This window comes from Entelurus aequoreus, linkage group LG03 (genome assembly GCF_033978785.1).
Source record: "Entelurus aequoreus isolate RoL-2023_Sb linkage group LG03, RoL_Eaeq_v1.1, whole genome shotgun sequence".
NCBI classification, from domain to species: Eukaryota; Metazoa; Chordata; class Actinopteri; order Syngnathiformes; family Syngnathidae; genus Entelurus; species Entelurus aequoreus.
The window spans coordinates 18,114,659-18,142,007 of NC_084733.1; the positions used below are offsets into that span (position 1 = coordinate 18,114,659).

At 40.3% G+C, this 27,349-nt stretch overlaps 1 protein-coding gene and 1 long non-coding RNA gene across 4 annotated transcripts in view; one reads left to right on the top strand and one right to left on the bottom strand.

Moving 5' to 3' along the window:
• Nucleotides 1-292: 292 nt before the first annotated feature.
• LOC133646245 (uncharacterized) lies at nt 293-26,274 on the bottom strand. 2 transcript variants are annotated; one of them, XR_009825254.1, is made up of 4 exons: nt 26,155-26,274; nt 25,644-25,726; nt 23,602-23,684; nt 293-1,051 (listed from the first exon to the last, which is right to left on the bottom strand). It is a non-coding gene; the product is annotated as an uncharacterized LOC133646245 (long non-coding RNA). The 2 variants fall into 2 exon arrangements; XR_009825252.1 differs by lacking the exon at nt 26,155-26,274 and adding an exon at nt 25,906-25,946.
• The window catches only part of stxbp6 (syntaxin binding protein 6 (amisyn)), a 103,142-nt gene continuing 101,432 nt past the window's right edge, over nt 25,640-27,349 (top strand). For both annotated transcript variants that reach the window (XM_062041411.1, XM_062041412.1), the window contains exon 1: nt 25,640-25,888. The gene's annotated coding sequence lies outside the window, so the exon portion shown is untranslated. The remainder of the gene's footprint in view (nt 25,889-27,349) is intronic.

Below are 27,349 nucleotides of genomic sequence, written 5' to 3' on the forward strand. Positions count from 1 at the left end.
TGTACTTTAAAACGCTATAAACATTACAGTACTATTAGTGCACAGGTGTCAAACTCAAGGCCCGGGGGCCAGATCTGGCTCTCCACATTTAATGTGGCCCGCGTAAGCCTTGAAATAATGTATTAATTATTTCCATTTTGACAGAAACCAAATACATGTACTTCTTGCGACTGCATATCTTTTACACTTTAATTTTTAATAATGCAACAAATATTACATCATCAAACCTTCAAAACTTTTTTTTGTTGAAATAAAAAGAAATGCTTGAATATCTGCTCGACTTATGATTTCAAAGCAGCAAGTTACCCATCAAATTTTACACTGTAAAAAAGACAACATATTTTACGGTAAAAAACTGGCAGCAAAATTTTACTGTAAAAAAAAACGAAACACTGGAACCTTTTTTCACCATTTGCAGTAACACTGTAAAGACAACACCTGGTAAAACACTGGCGGCTCAGTCGTCTATTTTTTAATTTCTATTTTCAAAAATGTGTTATCAATTTTCAATTTACAATATTATGCTGTAAAAAAATCACTGAATTTTACAATAAAATTTTGGCAACTGAGCTGCCAGTTTTTTTTACTGTATAATTATATATTTTAACAGTGTTGTAAAAAAATAATCAAATGCATAGGCAATCACGTAATATCATGAGGCGAATCCTTATACATTTATATTAATACAAGCAACCCTCTTAGGGCAGATGTAATTGCGATGTGGCCCTCAATGAAAAGGAGTTTGACACCATGAATTGATTAACGTGGACCCCGACTTAAACAAGTTGAAAAACTTATTCGGGTGTTACCATTTAGTGGTCAATTGTACGGAATATGTACTGTACTGTGCAATCTACTAATAAAAGTCTCACTCAATCAATCAAACCACTGCATTACCTTAGTTTGAATTGCCTGCACTGCCTACTTTTATCCACTAGAGGGCACTGCGCTGTAACGTCAACTTGCCTTCCATTCCACTGCAGGGTCTCATTGAAGGCCCCTCCCCTTTGAGTCCAATTATTTGGTGTCCCAACACCAATCAAACACCAGCCTGAGGAGAGAAAAAAAGAAGATTTTGTCTATTTGCAAGTTTTTGGGCAAAAGAGTATTGGTGCCTTCGCTATTACACACTTCCATGTCTGGTGTATGACAGGGATGCGGTCACCATGACAACGACTCACAGAAACATGAATTTGGAGGAGCAGATATGAACACTTATTTGGGTGTTAGATTTTACATGTTGACATTGTTACTTATCATTTTGGTGTGATAATATGGAAACTTATTGAAATGACAAAAGTGTAACGCAGCGGTGAAGACCACTTTTTTTTAGGGTTAAAGTTAAGTACCAATGATTGTCACACACACACTAGGTGTGGCGAAATTATTCTCTGCATTTCACCCATCACCCTTGTTCACCCCCTGGGAGGTGAGGGGAGCAGTGAGCAGCAGCGGTGGCCGTGCCCGGGAATCATTTTTGGTGATTTAACCCCCAATTCCAACCATTGATGCTGAGTGCCAAGCAGGGAGGTAATGGGTCCCATTTTTATAGACTTTGGTATGACTCGGCCGGGGTTTGAACTCACGACCTACCGATCTACTAACGTCAAGCGTAAAACGAAAGTAACCACTGTTAATTGTTGAAAACTACAAACCAACTTGCATCTGACGCCCTTGCAATTATGTTAACTTTTCCTATGTTAGCAAGTAGGTATGTAACGGTAAACAATATAACGAAAAACCGTGGTCAAATTCCAGACGGTTAGTAATTACCGAAAAAAAACGCCTACACAGACTTTGCTCTGAAAATGTTCCCTCCGAGTAAACGAAGCCGATCGCTACGTTTCACTTCATTTAATCACTTCTACTTCTGCGTAGTCTCGGTGTGAGTTTAAGAGCGCAATCAAAACATGTTTGATGTTCCGGTTTCATTTTCAATGTGCAGCTGGCGTCCTTCTGTCAGTTGCTGGAACTGAGAGTTAGCATGCAGCTGGCGACGTGTCGGGAACTTTGCCACAACTTGTTTATAAAGTCTGTAGTTTGTTCACTCGTCCTTTATTTAACTGCTAACTTTGTCAGTGTTCCCATAACATCATTACTAGCTCAAATGTTTTGTCATCTCTCAACACAGGCTGAGTTGTCGGTGGGCACAAAGATTGTGTATTAGATGTGGGAGGTATCACTCCTGTTTATTTTTGTTGGCCAAACTGTTGCGCTGAAGTACATGTTTTTTGCAGAAGAACAAAGCTTGTTTATTACACTTTATCTTCATTAACCAAAGTTCTTTGTGTTTTATATTGATGTCAAAAAGTTGTGGTTGTTTTTACATTACTTGTGTTTATTATTAATTACTTTAATAACCATTCATGTGACACAGCATTTTGTTAATGTTTTATGGTGTATAATTCATTCCTATACAACACATTTCTGGTCAAACTCTCAATGGATCTGTCCTCATACAGCATGTACATGTACACACATTAGTACATGTAATTGTGTGTACATGTACACACATTAGTACAGTAAATGTGTGTACATGTACACACATTAGTACATGTAAATGTGTGTACATAACTTAAAAAATACTGTAAAAAAAAGAGATAAAGGCATCATGTAATACAAAATCTGTCATGCTGATACTATTAATGAACAAAAGCACAAATATTTGTATTTAAATATAAAGATAACATTTATCTAGAGCATTTTTATTAGATCTTACAAATGACATGATGGCGTCGCGTCCACACCCCAACACTGTTTTACCTAACATAGTGAATAATCCTGATTAATAACCGTGATTTCATTATTGATAAAAAATTATCTTTCATATTATTTTGCCCATAATAGTGCAGTCCTATGTGTAAGACTTGACCTCATACATGAACACTATTTTTATCTACATGGAAAAAAAGTGCAGTTACGTCTAACGTCCATAAGGTGCCATGTTGCGAAATGTTCACATGTATTTATAGTATTATTTTGTTTCTGCCATATTACTTTGTTTATAATGCTTGTGTTGCTTTCATATGCACATTCAACTTTCTACTTGAGCTACATTCAGACATTTAAATGTGTTATTTTTTTGTTTTGTTTTTTAAATAAAACTTGGTTAAAAGATTTCAGTACAAGTAGTTTTTGAAAGATTTGAGCACATTTAAATTACTGCGATAATAATGATAACTGTGATAATTTTGTCACAATAACCGTAATGAGAAATGTTCATACCGTGACATCCCTATTAGCAAGTTAACATTAGCATGCTAACATTTTTCTTACTTTAAATCATTTCAACCTAAAATTCATGGATTTGGATACTTGGCGCCATCTTGCAAGTATTCCAAATGTTGGCATGCTAACATTTTATGTTGGCATTTTTGCCAATTTATCTGCTTAAACCGGGGGTCAGCAACCCGTGGCTCTTTAGTGCCGCCCTAGTGGCTCCCTGGAGCATTTTTAAAAAAGGATTGAAAATGGAAAAAAATTAGGAAAAATTATAGGTTTTTTTTGTAAGTTTTTTTGTTTGAGGACAAAACAAGTGAAGTGAATTATATTTATATAGCGCTTTTCTCTAATGACTCAAAGCACTTTACATAGTGAAACCCAATATCTAAGTTAGATTTAAACCAGTGTGGGTGACACTGGGAGCGGGCGGGTAAAGTGCCCAAGGACACAACGGCAGTGACTAGGATGGTGGAAGCGGGGCTCGAACCTGGAACCCTCAAGTTGCTGGCACAGCCACTCTACCAACCGAGCTATACCGCTATACCAAACACAAACCTTCCCAATTGTTAGAAAGCCCACTGTTTACTATGTTTGTGTGTATGCTTCACTGATGAGACTATTTGGTGAACATTTTTTTTTCCTAATAATTTCGGCGTTTCTTGAACTCACCATAGTGTGGACCGTGACGTAACAGTTTTACATGTAAAATCTCCCACTCCTTCTTTGTCTCATTGTGTCCACCAAACATTTTATACTGTACGTAAATGCACAAAGGTGTGCTTTGTTGATGTTATTGACTTGTTGGAGTGCTAATCAGGCATATTTGGTCAGTGCATGACTGCAAGCTAATCAATGCTAACATGCTATTTAGGCTAGCTGTATGTACATATTGCATCATTATGCCTCATTTGTAGGTATATTTGAGCTCCTTTAATATCCTTTACTTTTATCCTCTTTTTATATGATGTAGTTTTGCATGTCTCATGACACATTATCTGTATGTAATATTGGCTGCATTTCAGATAGTTGTTTGTGTGCCATGTTGTTCCAGACCACAGCAAACATTACCTAGCTTGCCAAAGATTGTCATAAATCTATTAGAAGAAGACAGCCTGCCGTTTCCTTTAACTTGGACACACACATCTATACCTTTGGCCAATAAAAGCCAGTAATTTCCAGGAGTTATCTCACCTTCTGAGTAGCCTCTGATTTACTAATGTTTTCGAATGTTGTAAAAATGTGTAGAATAAATATACAATTTCAACATTTCTGTCAACGAAGATTTGCTTCAGCTTGCGACACAGTCATTTTCATAGTAGGCTGTTATAGCTAATATAGACACTTGCGTCACGTGTTGCCTTCATTATAAGACATATTTTCATTTTTTGTGGCTCCAGACAGATTAGTTTTTTGTATTTTTAGTCCAATATGGCTCTTTCAACGTTTTGGGTAGCCGACCCCCTGGTTTAAACCCAAAAAATCTCGGATTTCCTTACATGATGACATAACGTAAGTACGTTAACTGCTTATTTGTAGAGATGTCCGATAATATCGGACTGCCGATATTATCGGACGATAAATGCTTTAAAATGTAATATCGGAAATGATCGGTATCGGTTTCAAAAAATTAAATGTATGACTTTTTAAAACGCCGCTGTACAGAGTGGTACACGGCCGTAGGGAGAAGTACAGAGCAGTTGCGTCTCCCAGTCATACTTGCCAACCCTCTCGGGAGACTCCGAATTTCAGTGCCCCTCCCGAAAACCTCCCTGGGCAACCATTCTCCCGAATTTCTCCCGATTTCCACCCAGACAACAATATTGGAGGCGTGCCTTAAAGGCACTGCCTTTGCGTGCCGGCCCAATCACATAATATCTACGGCTTTTCACACACACAAGTGAATGCAAGGCATACTTGGTCAACAGCCATACAGGTCACACTGAGGGTGGCCGTATAAACAACTTTAACACTGTTACAAAGATGCGCCACACTGTGAACCCACACCAAACAAGAATGACAAACACATTTCGGGAGAACATCCGCACCGTAACACAACATAAACACAACAGAACAAATACCCAGAACCCCTTGCAGTACTAACTCTTCCGTGACGCTACAATATACACCCCCCGCTACCCCCCTACCCCCACACCTCAACCTCCTCATGCTCTCTCAGGGAGAGCATGTCCCAAATTCCAAGCTGCTGTTTTGAGGCATGTTAAAAAAAATAATGCACTTTGTGACTTCAATAATAAATATGGCAGTGCCATGTTGGCATTTTTTTCCATAACTTGAGTTGATTTATTTTGGAAAACCTTGTTACATTGTTTAATGCATCCAGCGGGGCATCACAACAAAATTAGGCATAATAATGTGTTAATTCCACGACTGTATATATCGGTATCGGTTGATATCGGAATCGGTAATTAAGAGTTGGACATTATCGGAATACCGGATATCGGCAAAAAAGCCATTATCGGACATCTCTACTTACTTGTTAAATTTTTATGCTAACTTTAGCGTGCTAACTTTTTTTGTTGTTGCTAATTTTGCATTTGTCTATAAAACGACTGCCAAAAAGGCAGCCAATCTGTCTCTGAGCAACCGCCAGCCAGAGGTTGACAGCACAGATGTGTGCAAAACGCTGCCGTGTTTGTGACTTCTGGGAGCGTTTGTTATGACGCTCCTGTCAAATTGTATTTTGTAAAGACAGAACAACAAAGTACGACAACTGAGCATATTCATGCGATTCTTACTCAATTCCATAAGGGGCCGTTTTGAAAGCGCGTTAGAAAGCAGTGTTGATTGATGGCGGTATAGAAGCCATTACTGCCGTCTAGCTCAGTACACACATGATGAATAGATATCATCTGCTTCAAATCTCTTTTAAAGAGTCTGTCTTAGCGTCCATTAAAGAATCTTCTCCTTATGAGCCCTCCGTACCTCAAAAAGTTACCTGCTAGGTGAGAGCGTAGCCACGGATCAGTGCGGAAATGAGCAAAAAGGTTATGAATATTTTTTGTGTTCCAGTGAAGACTGAAAGGTCACGTGAGGAATTCTAACAGTGATTCATTAGAAAATATGAAAGCAGACCTTTTGACAAGCATTGATCCAAAAGAAAGTCATGAATCTTCCTTTTCAAACTGTCTCTCATACTAATTATTCTTTACAACACTTATGATGTGAATCTAATATAGTCCTGGGTCCTGTTGCTGACACTTGTTGCCGGGCAGAATTGGATGGAAGCACAATTTGAACAATTCTAAAATGAGCTCATGGCAGCTAGCGCCACTAGCCTGTTCAAACTAAGAGACGAGGTCTCGACTACCTTTGTTCGCATTTTGAATTTCTTAAAGGAAATAACAGAAATCCAGCGCAGGTCTGTTCCAGGGTCAAACTGTCACCATGATAAAACATTTGAGTAACAATTTGACATTCACTGTCGTCCAGGCGTAAAAAATAAGGTAACTACTTTTCATAGAAAAAAACGTTACTGATAATAAAGCGCAACACAAAGGTGATTCCTGTCGCAAAAGGCACCGCTTCCATGTCTTTACATTGTCATACAAGTGTAAAAAGAGGTTACCTACCGGTACTGTAAAAGCAAAAATCATTTACTGTAGCTAGCTAATTTGAACGGTAAAAGATGTAGTTAGCTAACTTGTACAGTAAAACACTTAGCGAGCTAACTTGTACGGTAAACACTGAGCTAGCCAACTTGTATGCTGAAACACTTAGTTAGCTAACTTGTATGTTAAAACGCTTAGATAGCCAAATTGTATGTTAAAACGCTTAGATAGCCAACATGTATGCTAAAACGCTTAGCTAGCTAACGTGTATGCTAATACGCTTAGTAAGCCAACTTGTATGCTAAAAAAAAAGTTAGCTAACTTGTATGTTAAAACGCTTAGCTAGCCAACTTGTATGCTGAAACACTTAGTTAGCTAACTTGTATGTTAAAACGCCTAGATAGCAAACTTGTATGTTAAAATGCTTAGATAGCCAACATGTATGCTAAAACGCTTATCTAACTAACTTGTATGCTAATATGCTTAGTAAGCCAAGTTGTATGCTAAAAAACAGTTAGCTGTGTGTGTGTGTATCCACACAGGGTGTGTGTGACGCGTCTAGTGCAGTAGAAGTAGAGAGATGTCTGTAGATAGTGCATGTTGCTTTCTGCTTGCTACTCTCTGCTTACAGCTACCGCCGCCAGCTAGCCCCCTCCGGGGGGTGAAAAGAGGAGCCGAGTGTGTAAGTCTCCTCCTGCTGGTACAAAGCCTCTCCACCACCAAGACTCCTTCAGTGCCTCCTCGTGGCCACACACGGATAAGGGTCTTTGCAGACCCCGAACTAAACTGAAGGGGATCTCGGAGCAGCAGTGGGCCCCAGAGACGTGGCGTATAGGCCCACCTTTGTGTGGAACACGCCCTGACGCCCGTCAACCCTGCCCCAACTATGGGTAAATAGCCCCATTGCCTTGTGGGTCAGCTTATTTAGGCAAAGGCTAAGGGAGCACACCCTGACAGAAAAGCAATGTGCTGAAGGCACCCCACAGCCATGTGGGTAAAACCGGGAGGCAGTATGGCTACGGGAGTAAACCCCAAATGAAAAATCTGTGCTCCGGGGACACACACATGGGCAGGTTTCCAGCAGACCGGATCTCTGGCAGTCCCCTGCAACTGCACTCACCTGAAGGTCGTCTCGAGTTTTTCTCGTGCCACTGGAATATGGTGGGTGTGGCCAAGATTGTGGGGGAAGGAACTGCGAGCACCATCCCTCACACAAATACACTCTTTGCGCAGGCTTCAGCTTCTTCCGAAAAGTCCTCTGGCGACAGGATAAAGCGACGGGGGCAGGTCAAGGATGTGACTGGGAGCTCCTAGCTTGAATCCTGCACAGAGGCGGCATGGGTGTGATGGTCGTTGTGAAGATTGGGATCAGGAACATGATCTTCCTTCGGCAGCTGCCCATGTGACTGAGCAGCCCTATTTAGGGTCCGCACTGCTCACCCCAAATTGGGGAAGGGTCTGGAAAAGGTGACCCAAAAATTGTCTGTTCCTCACACCTGGGTGGCAAACCGCAGCCACCAAGGCATCCCCTACTGCGGTCGAAAACATAACAAAGGAAAGCATATGACTATACACCTGGCTACCTGGAACGTCCGCACCCTCCTCGACACGCAGGATGGGACGGAGAGACCTCATAGACGGACGGCGCTCATTGCACATGAGCTCAAGAGATACAATGTCGACATCGCAGCACTCAGCGAAACTCGGTTGTCGGGTGAAGACTCCCTGACAGAAGTCGGTGAAGGCTACACCTTCTTCTGGAAGGGTCTCCCGGAAGGCGAACGTAGGCTCCATGGAGTTGGCTTTGCTGTAAAAAGCAATTTACTCAATAACATCCCAGAGTCCCCCCAAGGCATCAGTGAGCGGCTCATGACCTGGCGTATCCCCCTGGTGAAAGGCCGGTTTGCTACGCTACTCAGTGCGTATGCCCCTACCCTGGATGCTGATAGTAACATCAAAGATGCCTTCTACGGGTCTCTTGCGGCTGCCCTATCCAGAGTCCCTAAGTCCGATAAGCTTGTCCTCATGGGTGACTTCAATGCCCGAGTTGGCACAGATGCCCAGCTCTGGACTAAAATAATCGGGCCTCATGGATCTGGAAAAATAAACAACAACGGCATTCGACTCCTCTCTCTGTGCTCTGAGCACCAACTTCTCATCACTAACACAATTTTTCAGTTAAAAAAGAAATACATAACATCTTGGATGCACCCACGGTCCAAACATTGGCACCTGTTGGACTATATAATTACACGACAACAAGATCGACAAGACGTCTGCGTAACCAGGGCCTTACGTGGGGCTGAATGCTGGACTGACCACCGGCTGATCAGATCCAAGCTGAGGATGAAAATCCGACCCCCGCACAAGAAACAGCAGCCAAGAAAGCGACTGAACTGCAGGGCCCTGGATTCTCCAGAGTGTACATCTCACTACCGCAGCAAGCTAGCTGCGGGGCTTTCCACCTTGGAGGATTACGGTACCACCTGTGACATGGACAGTGAGTGGGCAAAACTGAGGTCAACATTACATCAAGCTGCCTCTGAAACCATCGGCTTTACTCAGAAGCACCATCAAGACTGGTTTGACAACAGCTCGGTAGAAATACAGGAGCTGCTGGACGCCAAGCGCAAAGCCCATGCTGCCCTGCTCTCCAACCCTCACTCTCCATCACTCCTCCACCATTATAAAACAACCAGAGCTGAGACACAGAAACAACTGCGGTTCATGGAAAATGAGTGGTGGCTCAAAAAAGCCCAGGAGATCCAGGGATATGCAGATGCTAATAATACCTGCTGCAAAATCCATCTATGGCCCACAAAAGCGAAGCATCGCTCCAGTAAGATCCGCAGACGGACAAGTGTTATTCAAGGATAAACAACAAATTCTTGAGCGTTGGGCTGAGCACTTCGACTCACTGCTCAATAAAATAAACCCCTCTGATCCATCAGTGCTCAATGCACTCCCAGATCTCCCGCCTTCTCCCTTCCTTGATGATCCCCCCATGTTCAGTGAGGTCCTTACTGCAATCAGGAGCCTCAAAAACAACAAGAGCCCTGGCCCTGACGGAATTCCGGCTGAGATACTGAAGAAGGGAGGCTATCTACTGAAGCGGAAGCTGTTTCATTTCATACTAGCCATCTGGCACAGGGAGGTCCTGCCTCAAGAATGGAAAAACAGCAACATTGTCACCATCTACAAGAAGAAAGGAGATAAATCATCTTGTGGAAACAGTCGTGGTATCTCCCTTCTCTCAGTGGCCGGCAAGGTACTTGCGAAAATTATGCTTTCTCGCCTTTCATTTCTAACAGAGGGCATCCTCCCAGAGACACAGTGTGGCTTCAGAAAGAACCGAAGTACACTAGACATGATCTTCGCTGCCCGTCAAATCCAGGAGAAATGCAGGGAACAAAACAAGGACCTCTACATTACCTTTATTGACCTCACCAAGGCCTTTGACACAGTTGACCGTGATTTGCTCTGGAGCATCCTCAGGAAGTTTGGTGTCCCCCCCAAGTTTCTCAGCATCCTAAAACAGTTTCACGATGGTATGCAGGCCTGTGTACTTGTAGGCAGTGAACAGTCCCCCTCTTTCCCAGTGAAAGTAGGGGTGAAGCAGGGGTGTGTACTGGCCCCAGCGATCTTCAATCTTTTCCTGGCAGCAGCCACACTCCTATTCCGCCAGTCCATCACAAAGGATAGTGGTGTCTCCATCGAGTTTCGCCTGGATGGGAGCCTATTCAACATCCGGCGCCTACAGGCAAAGACGAAGATGTCAGGCACCAACATCCAGGAGCTGCAATATGCAGACGACTGCGCACTCCTCGCCCACACTCCTGATGCCATGCAGCATGCACTAGACACCATGTCATCAGTCTACCGCTCACTAGGTCTGGTGATCAACATCCAGAAAACAGAGGTTCTCATCCAGGAGAGGTCCCCATCCCCTACACCCCCTGTCTTTACCATCAGCGGCACACCCCTCAAACTCGTTGAGCAATTTTGCTACCTCGGCAGTACTCTGACCCCAACATGCCAGATCGATGATGACATCCAGGCTCGTATCAACTCAGCCTCCTCTGCCTTTGGAAGACTGCGCTCCCGGGTGTTTGAAAACAACCACCTTCAAACCTCAACGAAAGTGTCTGTCTACAGGGCGGTGTGTGTTTCAACTCTGCTGTATGGGTCAGAAGCCTGGACAATATACCGCAGACACATCCGCTGCCTTGATGCATTTAACATCAGATGTCTCCAACGCATTCTTGGCATCACATGGCAGGATCGAGTTCCTCATACGGACATCTTACAGCGCACTGAGTCCATGAGCATAGAGGCCGCCCTGGCACAGCGACAACTCCGGTGGGTTGGTCACACCATCCGGATGCCAGGACACCGTTTGCCTCGTCAGATGCTTTATGGTCAGCTCCTTTCAGCCAGCAGAAAGCCCGGAGGACAAAAGCTGCGGTACAAAGACCAACTGAAAGGGATATTGAAGAGGTGCAACATCAAACCCTACGAACTTGAGACAGCTGCAGCCAATCGATCGTTGTGGCGCTCGCTATGCCATGACGGGGTCATGTATCTGGAGGAGTGTCGGAACCAACACCGGAGGGATCAGCGGAGGCGAAGACACCACCATGCAGTTCCAGAACCATCCCAGCCCCCTGATCCCGGCCTGACATGTCCCCACTGTGGCAGGACGTGTGGTTCCAGGATCGGACTTCATAGTCATATGGAGTGGCATCGTCGTCAGCAACGATAGCCACCGACCAGAGCAACAAAATGGAAGCTACGTCATCTTCGACTACGATGGACCGCCTAAGCAATGTTAAAACGCCTAGATAGCAAACTTGTATGTTAAAATGCTTAGATAGCCAACATGTATGCTAAAACGCTTATCTAACTAACTTGTATGCTAATATGCTTAGTAAGCCAAGTTGTATGCTAAAAAACAGTTAGCTAACGTGTATGTTAAAACGCTTAGCTAGCCAACTTGTATGCTAAAAAACAGTTAGCTAACTTGTATGTTAAAACGCTTAGATAGCCAACTTGTATGTTAAAACACTTAGCCAACATGTATGCTAAAACACTTATTCTTATTGGATAGTAGTCTGTTTATTTCAATTGTTAGTTTTTTTCTTTATTGCCTGTTGTGTAATTTATTTTATTTTATTATTTATTTATTTTTACCCCATATTTGTTCCCACTACCGCACCTTAAGTTGGAGTCCTTAATCTCGTTATATGCAAATATAATGACAATAAAGTCCATTCTATTCTATTCTACTTAGTTAGCCAACTTGTAAGCTAAAACACTTCGTTAGCTAACGTGTATGTTAAAACGCTTAGCTAGCCAACTTGTATGCCGAAACACTTAGTTAGCTAACTTGTATGTTAAAACGCTTAGATAGCCAACTTGTTTGTTAAAACGCTTAGATAGCCAACATGTAGGCTAAAACGCTTAGCTAGCTAACTTGTATGCTAAAACGCTTAGTAAGCCAACTTGTATGCTAAAACAGTTAGCTAACTTGTATGTTAAAACGCTTAGCTAGCCAACTTGTATGCTAAAACACTTTGTTAGCTAACTTGTATGTTAAAACGCTTAGCTAGCCAACTTGTATGCTAAAACAGTTAGCTAACTCATATGTTAAAACGCTAACCAAGCTAACTCATACGCTAAAACACTTTGGCAAAACAGCCAAAGAAAAAGCAGAGATAACTAAACTGAAATTTTGCATTAACGTCTGAAACTACGTTTTCTGCAACTTTAATTTGGAGATAATTTTGGGTAAATTCCGCATTGTACGTCGTCAGTGGGCTTTAAACTGTAGACGTTGTACTAGGTACATATTAGCATTAAAAACAAAACGGCGCTGGCTGGTGAAAAAAAACCATGGTCAGTCCTCCAAGTTAACCCGACTCACCATGGGGACTGAGACACCTCTCACTTCCTGAACCATGTGGAACTTCACAGGCTAAGAGGATGTTTATGTTTTCCAGGACTTAGCGAGGAGAGAAAACCAGAGTTGGATCCAAGGGAGACTGCAGAGTGCCGGCAGGCCTCTGATAGCAGCCTCCTTTGGGAACACCAACTGTTGAAAAAGTAGGGCAATTAACCTCGCAACCTCACAAGCTCTTTGGTGGCTCCTTCATCACTCGAACATGTTACGTGGACAAACTTCACAATTATCTTCAGAGACAATGTAAGATATTAGTCTGCAGACAAATAATAAGTAGGCAACACATTGTCCACTAGGTGGCGTCGTTTAAAAAACACGTAACACCGGAGAACCTTCAAGTCAAATTGTTCAAGGAGTGACGGTCTTGGCTCGATCGACCAAATACCATTTTTTGTATCGATTGTCATAATACAATATTTATATTTCAACACTTTTAAACCTAGCAAAATGTTTTTAATTGGTTTTCTACACCAAAATGCATCTATTTATTATTATTCCTCTACTTCTTCTTCTCCAGATTTTGGCGCGCTCTACCTTCCACATTTTTGATCCGATTCCAACCGTTTCGACTTCAAACTCTTCTGCCTATCCGGGAATCGCGGGCTTTCCCTGGACAAATTCCAAAAAATCCCAGATTCCAGGTTTTCCGGGACATTTGTCCTCATTCAAAATGAATTGACCATTTTTTCAAACTTCCACCATTTCCACATTTTTCAACCGATTCGAACCATTCCACCTTCAACACATTCCACCATTCTGGAAATTCAAACTAGTCTTTTTCCAAGTTCAAAAACATTCCTAGATTTTCCAGAATTCCTGGTTTTCCAAAGCCCTATTTCCACTCTTTTTTCTGGCGACTACTCCTCCCACATTTTTCAACCCACTTCAACCGTTGCACCGTCAAACATTCCTCTTAATTAGGACAAAAAATAGAACAAGCACATGCTGAAATGGTACAAATCATAATGTTGCTGGGTTTTGTTTACACTTACATGTTGCGGTTAATATTATTCTATCTTTATTTGTCGTTATTTATATTTTCTGAATAAATTATGTGATAATGTTCATACATCAACCCATTGGTGATAATTTTCAATCTATCAAGATAAAAAAATTATATCAAAACTAAATTACAGTAGGTTATTTATGTAGTTTGATCATTTTCCTCGACTGATGTACTAACATCATGTGGTTTATTTTGTATCTACAAAGATACAAAGAATTGCTATTGCGACATCCAGTGGACACATTTAGAACAGCTGTTTCTTTCATTTAAAAATGTAGGTTAATTTTGATACTTAGCAAACTCATCCCACGGGCCAGATAAAACCTGTTCGCGGGCCTGATCCGGCCCTCGTTTGACACCCCTGGGTTAGACTTTTAATCCGATTAAATGTGTCCATGTGCACGCATGATTTGTACATTCTAAGTAACGGCATGGTTGGCATTGTGCACGATGGCTGGGTTCTTGGTGAGTACATTTATTTATGTAATTGTCCTAATCTTATTCCCCGGGATGCACATTGTGCCTCCCAATTTGTATATCCCGTATTTACAGCATCATTACGAGTCAGTGGTTAAAGTGAGTGACATCACATCTTAAAACATCCCAATTGGGGCAAATACCTAACAGTTTGGAGGAAGTATGAAGAAAGGTTAGATTGTTTTATAAATATCTTCTCAATGCCTTCATGGTTTGGTTTCACATTTTCGGGGAAAATGCATATCCCAAATACCCCCAAACAGGTACTAATAGGTAGGAAAATTTGGTTTTTTGCACTAGGGCCCATTGAGAATGAGTGTTGGATTGCACCCTAGACTGGTCAGAAGTCAATTCCGAGTAAATACCTATTGAGACAAAATGAGGCATCATTGGCTACCTTTTCGCCAGACAAAAAAACAACGCCCTTTTGAGTTCCTAAATCTGACCACAACCTGAATTGAGCAACAAAAATGTCTGTGGTTGGGCAATCACTTCGCCGCCTCTTATTGAGCCTGGCGGCGTCTGTAGAAACCTGGGCTCGGTGGAGCGTGCACCTCTTTCATCAGCGTAAATCAGCAGTCAGCGTTTTCCCTCCAGAGACACAGCTGCCTGAATTCCCAAAGTTCTCATCAGGAAACAGCCGATGGCCTTTTAACCCTCCCTACGTGTGCATCCCTTCAGCCTGTGTCCATTTACCCCACCAGGAAAAAGTGACTCATTACACATAGCAGCTTTAGTCATGTAGGAGGTTTCGCTTCTGCCTTTCCACAACCTTTTTGTTGTCTCGATCCCTGCAGCGGTCGCAGCCAAATAACAAAACAATCCCCACCGCATCCACGTTTACCAAGCTCGTTTAAATCAAAGTAGACTGTCTTCAAGTAAGCATAACATCCCGATCTCTGAGGACTCTCTCTCTGAGGTTTTTTTTTCTTTTAGGGAACTGTTTCCACATGCTGCAGCAGATGTTTGAGCAGCTTGCTGTAGTGGATTCAAAAGCTAGCCAGACAAACTGTAATTTGAGCCCATGGTAGCTTCAAGGAATGGAAACAAGGATTATTCATACCTGATTATTAAGTCTTGCCAGCTGCCAAGTGCATGCTTTTTTTTTACCCAGCATGGATTAATTAATAATTGGGAAGTGTTAGTCACTGATGGAAGCTAAACTTAGACGGCTGTGTTGACAGGATTGCCATTGCTGTTGTTCAAATCGGACCAATCAGACTAAGATGTGCTGGAAGAGGTGAGTTTCAGTCCGACCAAAGCGCGTCACAACAAACTGAGTGATATTGCTTTCTCTTTTTACTGGTCAGACGCATGAATGGAAACACGAATAATAAACAAATAAGCAGGCGTTTCCGAATAAAACCTTTTTACTTCCGACACGATGCCAGTATTGGTCGATACTGAAGATGTAACGATAAACAGTATTAATGATACCTGCAGTAAAACTCCCAACTATGAGTATTATCGTTTTGGATTAAAACATCGATAAACCGTGATTGATAGCCGCAGTTTGATAAACTCACAGATGGACTGGCACTAGCTCGCTAGCTGAAATGCTAACATGAATACAAAAGAGAAAAACATATTTCCCCATTAAGAAACAACATAAGCCAATCTAAACTTTTTCAAAGACATTACTGTCTGAGTAACTAAGATATTTAATTGTGCACATTGAACCCACAAGCTGTGCTCTTTTACAACAGAGTGATCGATCTATACTCAAAGGAATATGACACGGAGGTGTTTTTACGCTGCGTTCAAGGACCGCTAAACAGAGTAGGGCATTACAACGCTTACCAGAAAACTCTCATTAGCAAAGCATAAGAAACACTAAACATGCAAAATAGCAAGCTTTCTAGCGGTGGGTCTAGTTATTTTAGTTGTTTAAAATAATCAATACATTACAATAAAAAACAATTCTACTACAATAATTTTTAACTGTGACAATTTTGGTCTCAATAACTGTTCATATTTTCATATTGTTACATTCTTAACCGATACCGATATTAATTTGATTGATAACAGCCTAAATCTCAGTAAGTACTTTTGTTTTCTAGTGTATCATTCAATCAATCAACGTTTATTTATATTGCCCTTAATCACAAACCTTGGAAGGAACACCCCCGCCCCCACCCCGTGTGACCAGTGCAAAGGATGCCGAGTGGATACGGTTAATGTGAGAGTCCAGTCCATAGTGGGGCCAGCATAGTGTAGAATGTTAGGAAAGTTTTGATCAAGTGAAATTACTCAAACAGAGAACAATGGTAAATATGAAAAACAATAACTTATTTATTAACTGAATGGGACTTAGGCTGTCTTTAAATTGAAGTGGAGTGTAATTTGTTTTTTGGTCACAACAATTAAGTTAAGCTCATGACTCAGTAAACTGAATGATGCGGTTACTTTTTAATCTGCTTCTGCCTTGGAGACTTTGTATGTGTAAGTAATATGCAACTATAAATATTTGATACTTGTTTATATTGACACATGGTAAGGACACGTATTACATATGTTTAGCTTAGTTGTTATGTAGCTGCTAGCTCTTAGTAGCCTATAGCCTACCATGTTTAGCTTTTATAAATCACTTGCCTAAATACAAACAAGAAAAGACCAACTTATGTGCTTATTGGAAGACATTTAGATGTTAACTGGCTGTCCAGCTTTGCACAAGTAAACGCACTGCAGGACTGCTTGTATCAAATCGGAACTTTTAGATACTTGTTTTTTTGCTGATATCGGACCGATATCCTACATCATATCGGCTCAGGACATTCCTAAAAATACTAACTATACTAGTATAAAATACTAACGAACTGACATGCCGTCATTGGCAAGTCAACTTTTTCACTGTTAAAGGAGTGACCTGATCGCTTCATCGTCAATGGTAAATGGGTTATACTTGTATAGCGCTTTTCTACCTTCAAGGTACTCAAAGCGCTTTGACACTATTTCCACATTCACCCATTCACACACACACATTCACACACTGATGGCGGGAGCTGCCATGCAAGGCCCTAACAACGACCCATCAGGAGCAAGGGTGAAGTGTCTTGCTCAAGGACACAACGGACGTGACAGGTTGGTAGAAGGTGGGGATTGAACCAGGAACCCTCAGGTTGCTGGCACGGCCACTCTGCCAACGGCGCCACGCCGTCCCCAAGGTAGCCGTCGAGGTTGGATCATTTAATTCAATTGTTCCAAGACCAACTGTCTTCCCCAGCACTAGATGAGCTCAAACGTACCGCACTTAAGGGGAAAATAACCTGGCTGCCTATGGTCAGAAGGGGACTAGTATGAAAGTACCAAGGAACATGGATCATCAAGTATCCACTACGATGAGAAATAAACTATGTGTTTAGGGTGACATCTTTGGCAAGATAGATGGATAGATACTTTAATAATGTCCTTAGGGAAATTCCGGTTATCTCTCCTCCGCAATAAAAGTACACATTACAAGAATGAGAATACAAACAATAAAACCAGGCTAAAATAAAGATAAAATGACACTGGCTACATTTAAAAAAAATATGTATCTAGATTACTTACCTTTTCTGTTTAAATTTCTATTAAACCTGTTAATTGCTATTGGGACAAATGACCTCTTGTATTGTTCAGTCCTAAAGCACGGAGAAATGAGCCTCCCGCTTCGGCTGCTGCTTTGGTCTGCCAGAATGCAATGGAGGGGGTGGTCAATATTCTCCCTTATGGCCTGCAGCTCATCTCTCCTCCGTTTGTCAACTACAGTGTCCAGTGTGTCCCACCCTCTTTCCAGCACTGAAGCGGCTTTCTTCATCGGCCTGTCCAACCATATGGTGTCTGTTGCTGGTTTGTTGCCACCCCAGCAGACAGCTCTAAAAGTCAGGACACTTTCAACCACAGACGGGTAAAACATTAGCAACATCTCTGTCTAAACAATAAAAGAGCTGAGCCTCCGTAAGAAGAAAAGCCTGCCGTGGCTCTTCTTATAGCGTGAATCCCTGTTTATGGACCACTCAAGGTTGCTGACCATATGCACACCCAGATATTTGTAACATTGGACTGCTTCGATTGTGTTGCCCTTTATCTGGACCGGCAGTAGAGGAGGCTTACATTTTAAAAGCCAATGGCCTTCTCTTTGTCTTATTATTGTTCAAACCAATGACCATCTCTTTGGTCTTATTATTGTTCGAGCCAATGACCATCTCTTTGGTCTTATTATTGTTCAGGAGTAGTCCGTTCCGCTCACTCCAGTCACAAAATTCACTCACGAGGCCTCTGTATTCTACATCCTGTCCCCCCTGTACATACGCCACAAGAGCAGTATCATCTGAATACTTCAGCATGTGGCAGGTCTCAGTTTTGTAATAGAAGTCAGTACGTGACCAAAAACGACCCGTGGAACTAATCCAGATAGATAGATTTATTTTATTGGCATTGTAAATAGTATGCAGCGAGATTCAGTTTAAAGTACAAAGTGAAACCCAAATGAAGTACGCATATAAAAACCAACAACCCCTAAGAAATAAAAACAAGTCCATTCATACACACCACACACACATATTGGCAAGCACATAGTGCCTAAAAAATATGCAGGGATCATAAGATAAGCAATTTCTATATCCAGATCCAGGTAGAACTCATTTTGATAGAGCGATCCTTTTGCAATCCCTTAGAGAAGGCAGTGGCGTCTACTCAGAAGCTAACAAGGGATGCCAAAACTATCAGGAAATTATTTCGTAATTTTGCACAGGACTTGAATGAGCGGCCAAGCAAAGCGGGACAGACAGACACAAACACACACACACTTGTAGACACTCACACAGCTGCACAGTGCTACAGCGATACAGAGTAGAAACAAAGCAAGCCGAGGGCATTAACACATCCATCCATCCATTTTGTACCGCTTGTGCCTCTCTGGAGCCTATTCCAGCTGCATTCGCGCGGTAGCTGGGGTACACCCTGGACAAGTCGCCACCTCATTGTAGGTCCAACACAGTTAGACATTCACACTTACATTCACACACTAAGGCCAATTAAGTGTTGCCTATCAATTAAACCGTAAAATATTAAGTTTGATACCATAATGGGCCCTGGGAATGGAGCGGCTTTATGACTGCTGAACATTGGCTTGTAATTCCGGTGTCATGTGCATGACATTTTACATACCCAGCCACACAGATAAATGAGAATAAAATACATCCTAGGATATAAGTAGCGGGAACAAGAAGGCAGCAATACAGGACAACGGGAACTGGTGGCATCTTTCATAAGGCCGCCAGCTCTGTGGCGGCAGAAACAATACAAAAGGGAGGAGTGTGGGGGAGTCCAATTATTTTCTGGCCTGGGTTTATGACCCTCCTGAGAGCTGTATATTCTCATAAATGCGGCTGTTATGAGTTGAGAAACCTTTTCAGGTAGCATCACGATGTCTAAAGCACCCTAAGCTTTCATTTTTATGACAACCTTGAGGGTTGTCCATTGCACTTTTTTCACTTACAGACAGCAGTGCAGCTCTTCTTTTGAAAATAGACACTTTTTACTGAGGTGCCTATCACAAAGGATATTTGTCAAAGCTGGACAAGGAATGCTCTTGACCATTAGATTATTTCAAATAAATGGAGTTCTTGCATGTTTATGTGTGATTTTGCTGATTAACCAGCGCTACAAGACCAGATGTGTCTAAATCAAAGTAAAAATATATCTATGTTTTAAGTACTGAACACCACCTGTCTCCTACATCATTCGATTACCAAAGCAGGGGCAACAAATTACCTATTTTCTATCCATCTTAAAGACAGTGTGATAATTGTTATTCTTTTTCAACTAGACCTCTGAATTGATGCCCCGTGCTTGTGGAGAATAGGTTATAAAACAACATTAACAGCCACAATCTAGGGTTTTAAGAGCTAACAAAATGGCTTAATCCAGACATACCATTTATTCACAAATTGAGGGAACAAAATGTGATACAATTCTATATAATATAAGGAGGAACATATTCCACCTTGATAGATGACAAGAGACAACAGTCATATTACATGTCCCAAATGTGCCGTCTGGATTAGGTCAAGATAAAAATTATTTTTTGAAAAAAGCTTATGATAATGCATTGGCAGAAAAAAATATTCAAATAAATCACTATTCACTCAAATCAAATAAGTTTCACCACAGATACAAGCGCATGAAGAAGTTACATGCTACTATTTCACTTCGGATTTACATTGGTGCCAAATCTGGATTCAATCTAGATGAAACTTGGTTGGACAGATTTTAACCATGCGTTCTCATGACAAACTTCATTCAAATCGTGTAATATTTGTCGACAATATAACAGCCGGAACATGGTGAAGGTGATTTTCCATGTTAGGGTCAGGGTTAAATTGACTTTGACGGAACAACTTCTAAACGTACACAGAAAAAAAACATGCAAATCCTAAATTACGAGATAATCACCATGAGTAAAATTTTAAGGCTAATGCACAGAAGCGTTTAAACATGTGGCATTTCGTTTCCAATGTTTAATTTACATTGCTGCACAATTTGGATTAGTTTCACAATACAGCACATTGATACATTTTTTTAACCTTGGATATGAATGTCAAAAGAACCACTCAACTTCAGCAATGCTATTAGTCACATGTAATTTAACGTTTGGTTGTAAGAAAGACAATTCATGCCATGTATGTGGAAAAACACGCTTCTTTAGTATTAATAATACATTTAAATGTTGCTTTAGCTAGCACGTTCGGTAAAACAAATATAATAATGTGTAAGTCACTGTCGTTCAGGTCCCTTGAAAAACTGAATCGTCCAGTATTTAGAAGCAAAAGTGTGTGTTTCATATTGAGCTGTCAAGGGACGCACTTTGTCCTGTGTTTTTATTACCATGAGAATTACAAATAGTCTGTAAAATATCAATAGATTATTTAGAACGGCAACAGCTTCACAAATCGGCTACATACTAATCCAATGGATGACAGCGTGACTGATCGCACACCTACCAAATTCGTTGCCGATCGACTTTTCAGGAATCTGTTCATCCCAAGGGGATGGGACAAATGCAGACGACAAATTTCGCCACATCTAGTGTGTGACAATCATTGGTACTTTAATCTTAATCTTAAAATTCTACCTTGGGTGCTGTCACTCTGCCTCAGGATGGCGGCAGCTAGTTATTTAGAATTACCTGCCTAGCTTCTGGTAATCAAACCCTAAATGTGACTTTTTGTGTACAAAAAAGGAACATTTGGGTAAGTTTGGAGATCGTTTTTGTCCAACGGGGAAGCTATATGTGTGGCTATCACGTCAATGAGGTTCATGCTAGCATAGCAGTATTAAGTGTCACTCTGCTCTCTTGTTGTTATCATGATAATGTTTTGTTCTCAAAACACTAGTTGTGTATCCAAGTTGTTGAACATAAACATAATGTGTCCAGCTGTATGATAGTGACACTACAGGAGTCTAACAGGTAGTACAGTAATACAGTTACTCATCAAAGGCTCAAATTATATTTGCTTCAACTCTTATTATTTTACTTTCACTTCTCACATTATGCTTCTATTTAATGACAAATTAACACACTGTTTAGGTGAAGATCTGCTTTATACATTAAGTACAATTAAATGCTGCCAGTCATAACAATAGAACAGATATATCTCACCTCTCTTTTTGTCAAAGTAGTTCTCATAGTGATCAAAGTGTGTTCTATCATAAAGCTGAACACCCAATGTATGCTGTTTCAAGTTAAGCAGTACAGACCTCTGTTAAAGAAATGCGTTCATTTTTATTATTTTAAGTTAAAAAGGAATTTTGCCTATCGTTCACAATCATTATGAAAGCCATGACGACAGACTGGATTTTTTTGAACACGTTCTAAATATAAATATATAAATATATAAATATATATATATATATAAATATATAAATATATATATATATATATATATATATATATATATATATATATATATATATATTAAATAAACATAAATAAAGGTCCGCTTACAACAGAGCCAGTGCGAGCTCCATTATTCCGCCTGTAAAATCAGTTATTGATTTTTTTGAACACGTTCTAAATATAAATATATAAATATAAATATATATATATATTAAATAAACATAAATAAAGGTCCGCTTACAACAGAGCCAGTGCGAGCTCCATTATTCCGCCTGTAAAATCAGATAAATAACCAATCAAAAAGTGCCAACAATACTCAATTTACATTTCGAGACTTGAATATTAACCAAGTATTAGTGATATTGTTATTACTGCTAATTATTGAACAATTGGTTTCCCATGTATTGGTATTACTCTAGAACCTGCCCATCTAACTGAATTATGCTTAATAGTTAACAAAATATGTGTGTGTAGAATGTAGATTGTGAGTCATCAGGTCATGTAATCCACACAGGTCACACTAAAATTGAGTCGACCAGCCTTGCAAAGTGTCCCTTATTTATTCTATTTTACTTTATTTATTTATTTTTTTCTTCATAAAGAAATACAATCATGTGTGCTTACGGACTGTATCCCTGCAGACTGTATTGATCTATATTGATATATAATGTACAAATTGTGTTTTTTATGTGGACTTAATAAAAAAATTTAAAAAATAAATTAAATTTTTTGTGCGGCCCGGTACCTACCGGTCCGCGGCCCGGTGGTTGGGGACTACTGCACTACGGTACTAAGCCATTAACAGTTAGCTTATACGGCTGGTTTTGCCCAAAGTGCGGCAAAGGGGCCATCTGTAGTCTGTGACTCGTTTGTCATCGGCTTTAAGCACATTTTAAAAACAAAAAATAAAGATCTCATTTGCACCCCTGGTGGTGAAATATATCAAAATAAGGGTGGTCCCAAAAATGAGGGATTTTTCAAATTCACTGTGTGTCGGTTTTAAAAGTGCTCCCCCTCTGGTCAACATATGAAATAGTGAAGTGAAGTGAATTTCATTTATATAGCGCTTTTCTCTAGTGACTCAAAGCGCTTTACATAGTGAAGCCCAATATCTAAGTTACATTTAAACCAGTGTGGCAGGCACTGGGAGCAGGTGGGTGAAGTGTCTTGCCCAAGGACACAACGGCAGTGACTAGGATGGCGGAAGCGGGAATCGAACCTGGAACCCTCGAGTTGCTGGCACGGCCACTCTACCAACCGAGCTATTCCGTCCCAAATAACAAGTGTGTGTAAAAAATTGAAGTGCGCCCCCTTTGGCCAAAATTAATTTAAAAAATATATATATATTATTAATGTTGTTAATACAAATCTTTATATATCTAGAAAGGGTGGTCCTAAAGAGGTAGGCATTATTCACAGGTCTCAAGAAGGTAACCAATACAAGAATGTGTGTGCGTGTTAATGTGTGTGTGTGTGTGTGTGTGTGAACCTGCTACTGGCTTCTCATCCACTGTCAGTGAGCCAGTCAGGCAGACTCCTCTCTCTTCGTCGTCTTGAGTGGAATAAAGTCTCCTTAAAAGCAAGAAAGTGTGGTTGAGCACATTACAAAAAACAAAAAATAAAGATCTCACTTGCACCCCTGTTGGTGAAATATATCAAAATAAGGGTGGTCCCAAAAATGAGGGATTTTTCAAATTCACTGTGTGTCGGTTTTAAAAGTGCTCCCCCTCTGGTCAACATATGAAATAGCAAGTGTGTGTCAAAATTTGAAGTGCTCCTCCTCTGGCACAACATATGACACAACAAGTGTGTGAAAGAAATTCAAGTGCGCCCCCTTTGGCCAAAATTAATAAAAATTAACTAAATATGTATATACAGACATACTGTAATAACTTGAAATAAATAATGAAGATTAAAACCCAATTACAAACAAAAACAAAAACAATTGTAAATGATCTAAAAGCAGTCTTTTTCTCACAATGTCGACTTTTTCCTTATGAAATTGGGAACAATTTCTCATATTCTTTTTGTTTCTGTAATATTGCAATATTTTCTCGTAAAATTGTTACTTTTGTATGTAAAATTATTACTTTTTCATGCAAAATGGTGACATTTGGTATATAAAATTCAGACTTTTATCACAATATTGCCAATTTTTTTGTTCTTGCAAAATACTGACATTTTTAAAGTAAAATTATTGTCATAATTTTCCCAAGTAAAATTCAGTTTATTGCCAAGATTTTTAAGTTTTCTTATAAAATTGTGAGTTTTGTCGAGTAAAATGACGACTCTTTTAATAAAATTGCCAAAAGTTTAAGCTTTTCTTGTGAAATTGCGACTGTTAACGAATAAAATTCCAACTTTTATCGTAATATTGGACAAATATCAATTTTTCTTGTCAAATTTTGACTTGCGTTGAGTAAAATGACGACTTCCAAAATTCTAACTTTTTCTTGGGAAATTCCAACTCATTTTTCACAACAAACTTCATTGTATTTGCATAGTTTGTATTTATTATTAATATTGTAAATACACATCTTCATACATCTAGAAAGGGTGGTCCTAAAAGGGTAAGCATTATTCAAAGGTCTCAAGAAGGCAACAAATACAAGAATATGTGTGTGTGTGTGTTGTTGTATTGCTACCCTTCTTGAGACATCAACAAGGAAAAGTACCTTCCATATGAGGACCAGTGAACAAGTTGGGACCGAAATCATGGTCCCAATACGGAAAACCATTGCATCTAATAGAGAGCCAAATACTAGAGTCCGTGAACATTGTTCCAAAGTCAGGATTTGTTGTTGATTTAATGTGCATACACAAAAGTAAACATAGACAGGTGCAAAGGCAGCAATATATGCTAAAACAAGACGGCAGCTAAAGAAGGACTTCACTATTCATCCCCGAAAAAACCCGCCAGGTGATTTAACGACTTCCGGTGCTGACGTAAGACAACCCGCATCCCATATGTGACCATAGGATGAACAAATACACTACGGTACTAAGCCATTAACAGTTAGCTTCTACAGCTGTTTTTGCCCAAAGTGCGGCAAAGGGGCCATCTGTAGTCCGTGACTCGTTTGTCATCGGCCTTAAGCACATTACAAAAAACAAAAAATAAAGATCTCATTTGCACCCCTGGTGGTGAAATATATCAAAATAAGGTTGGTCCCAAAAATGAGGGATTTTTCAAATTGACTGTTTCGGTTTTAAAAGTGCTCCTCCTCTGGTCAACATATGAAACAACAAGTGTGTGAAAGAAATTGAAGTGCGCCCCCTTTGGCCAAAATTAATTTAAAATATATATATATATTATTAATGTTGTAAATACAACTCTTTACATATCTAGAAAGGGAGGTCTTAAAAAGGTAGGCATTTTTCACAGGTCTCAGGAAGGTAACCAATACAAGAATGTGTGTGTGTGTGTGTGTGTGTGTGTGTGTGTGTGTGTGTGTGTGTGTGTGTGTGTGTGTGTGTGTGTGTGTGTGTGTGTGTGTGTGTGTGTGTGTGTGCGTGTGCGTGTGTGCGAACCTGCTACTGGCTTCTCATCCACTGTCAGTGAGCCAGTCAGGCAGACTCCTCTCTCTTCGTCGTCTTGAGTGGAATAAAGTCTCCTTCAAAGCAAGAAAGTGTGGTTAAGACAAAAAAAAGAAGAAGTGCGGACATGTTACAAGACAAGACCAGCTAGCTTTTAGCCGAAGTGGGCACGACCGGAGAGGATTTGTGGGCTACACGTGGAACGAAGCAAGCGTCGTTTTTAACAAAACACAAAGCGGGTAAGGAAATAACTAACATAAATGACGAGTTCCAACAAGTGTTCTTACAGTCCTTTTTGGAGTATTTTGTTGTGAAAGACAGCTCTGTTTGCTTTTCGCCACTTTTGTTATTTGAACAAGTGTGCGCGCGCAGGTAGACTATTAAGTGCGCACGAGACCACTTCTTTTTCACTAAACAACATGTTCACCTTACAAACTACGAATTCAACAACATTTGAACAATATTTATGCCAAATGTTTACTTTGGATATTCGCAACATAAATACCTGACGCAGTTTATGTATCTCTTGCCACGGAGGCACACTGCTACTGAATCATAGCATGTATGTTTGGCTTAAAAATTAACATTATGGTCAGAAATGTGACGTTCACGAACGAGTCGAGTCTTTTGAACGATTCTTTTTGGTGAACGATTCGCATTTGTGAGACTGTTAGTTTGGGAGCCGTTTTTTTTAATCAACATGCAGATACAATGTCACCCGACTGACAACTGAACTAAAAAATTTAATGTTTTAAAATAATTTTTCATCTTTGATCTTATTTAATTTATTTACTTAAAAAAATGGATTCACTTATATGGCTTATTGTTCTGACGTAGGTCAAGCGTACACACACTACAATTTTGTATTTAAATTTACATTATGTCGTAATATTCATCCAAATTGTATTTCCTTTTTGTTAAACACATATATATATATTGTGTTCTTACTTGTTTTGTGTATTTGTATCTGTATTATTATTTAGCCTAGGGAAAATTCTAAATAGTGATATCACTGTCAGGGCAGCACGGTGGAACAGGGGTTAGTGCATTTGCCTCACAATACGAAGGTCCCTGAGTTCTTTATATGTGGAGTTTGCATGTTTTCCCCGTGACTGTGTGGATTCCCTCCGGGTACCGGATTGGCAACACTAAATTGTCCCTAGTGTGTGAATGTGAGTGTGAATTTTGTCTATCTATGTGATGAGGTGGCGACTTGTCCAGGGTGTACATTGCCTTCCGCCCGAATGCAGCTGAGATAGGCACCCTCCACGAGCCCGAAAAGGACAAGTGGTAGAAAATGGATGGATAGTTACTTTAATAAAACAAAACAAAGGTTTATTGTTCTGATTTAGGTCAAGCATACACACACTACCATTTTGTATTTACATTTACATTATGTCCTAATACCCTGTGATGAGGTGGCGACTTGTCCAGGCTGTACTCCGCCTTCCGCCCGAATGAATCTGAGATAGGCTCCAGCACCCCCTGCGACCCCAAAAGAGTCAAGCGGTAGAAAATGGATGGATGGATTATGTCCTAATATTTATCCAAATCGTATTTCGTTTTTGTTAAACACATATACAGTACATTGTATTCTTGCTTGTTTTGTGTATTTTTATCTGTATTATTACAATGCTAAATAGTTCTTTAGGCGGCAGCACGGTGGAAGAGGGGTTAGTGCATGTGCCTCACAATACGAA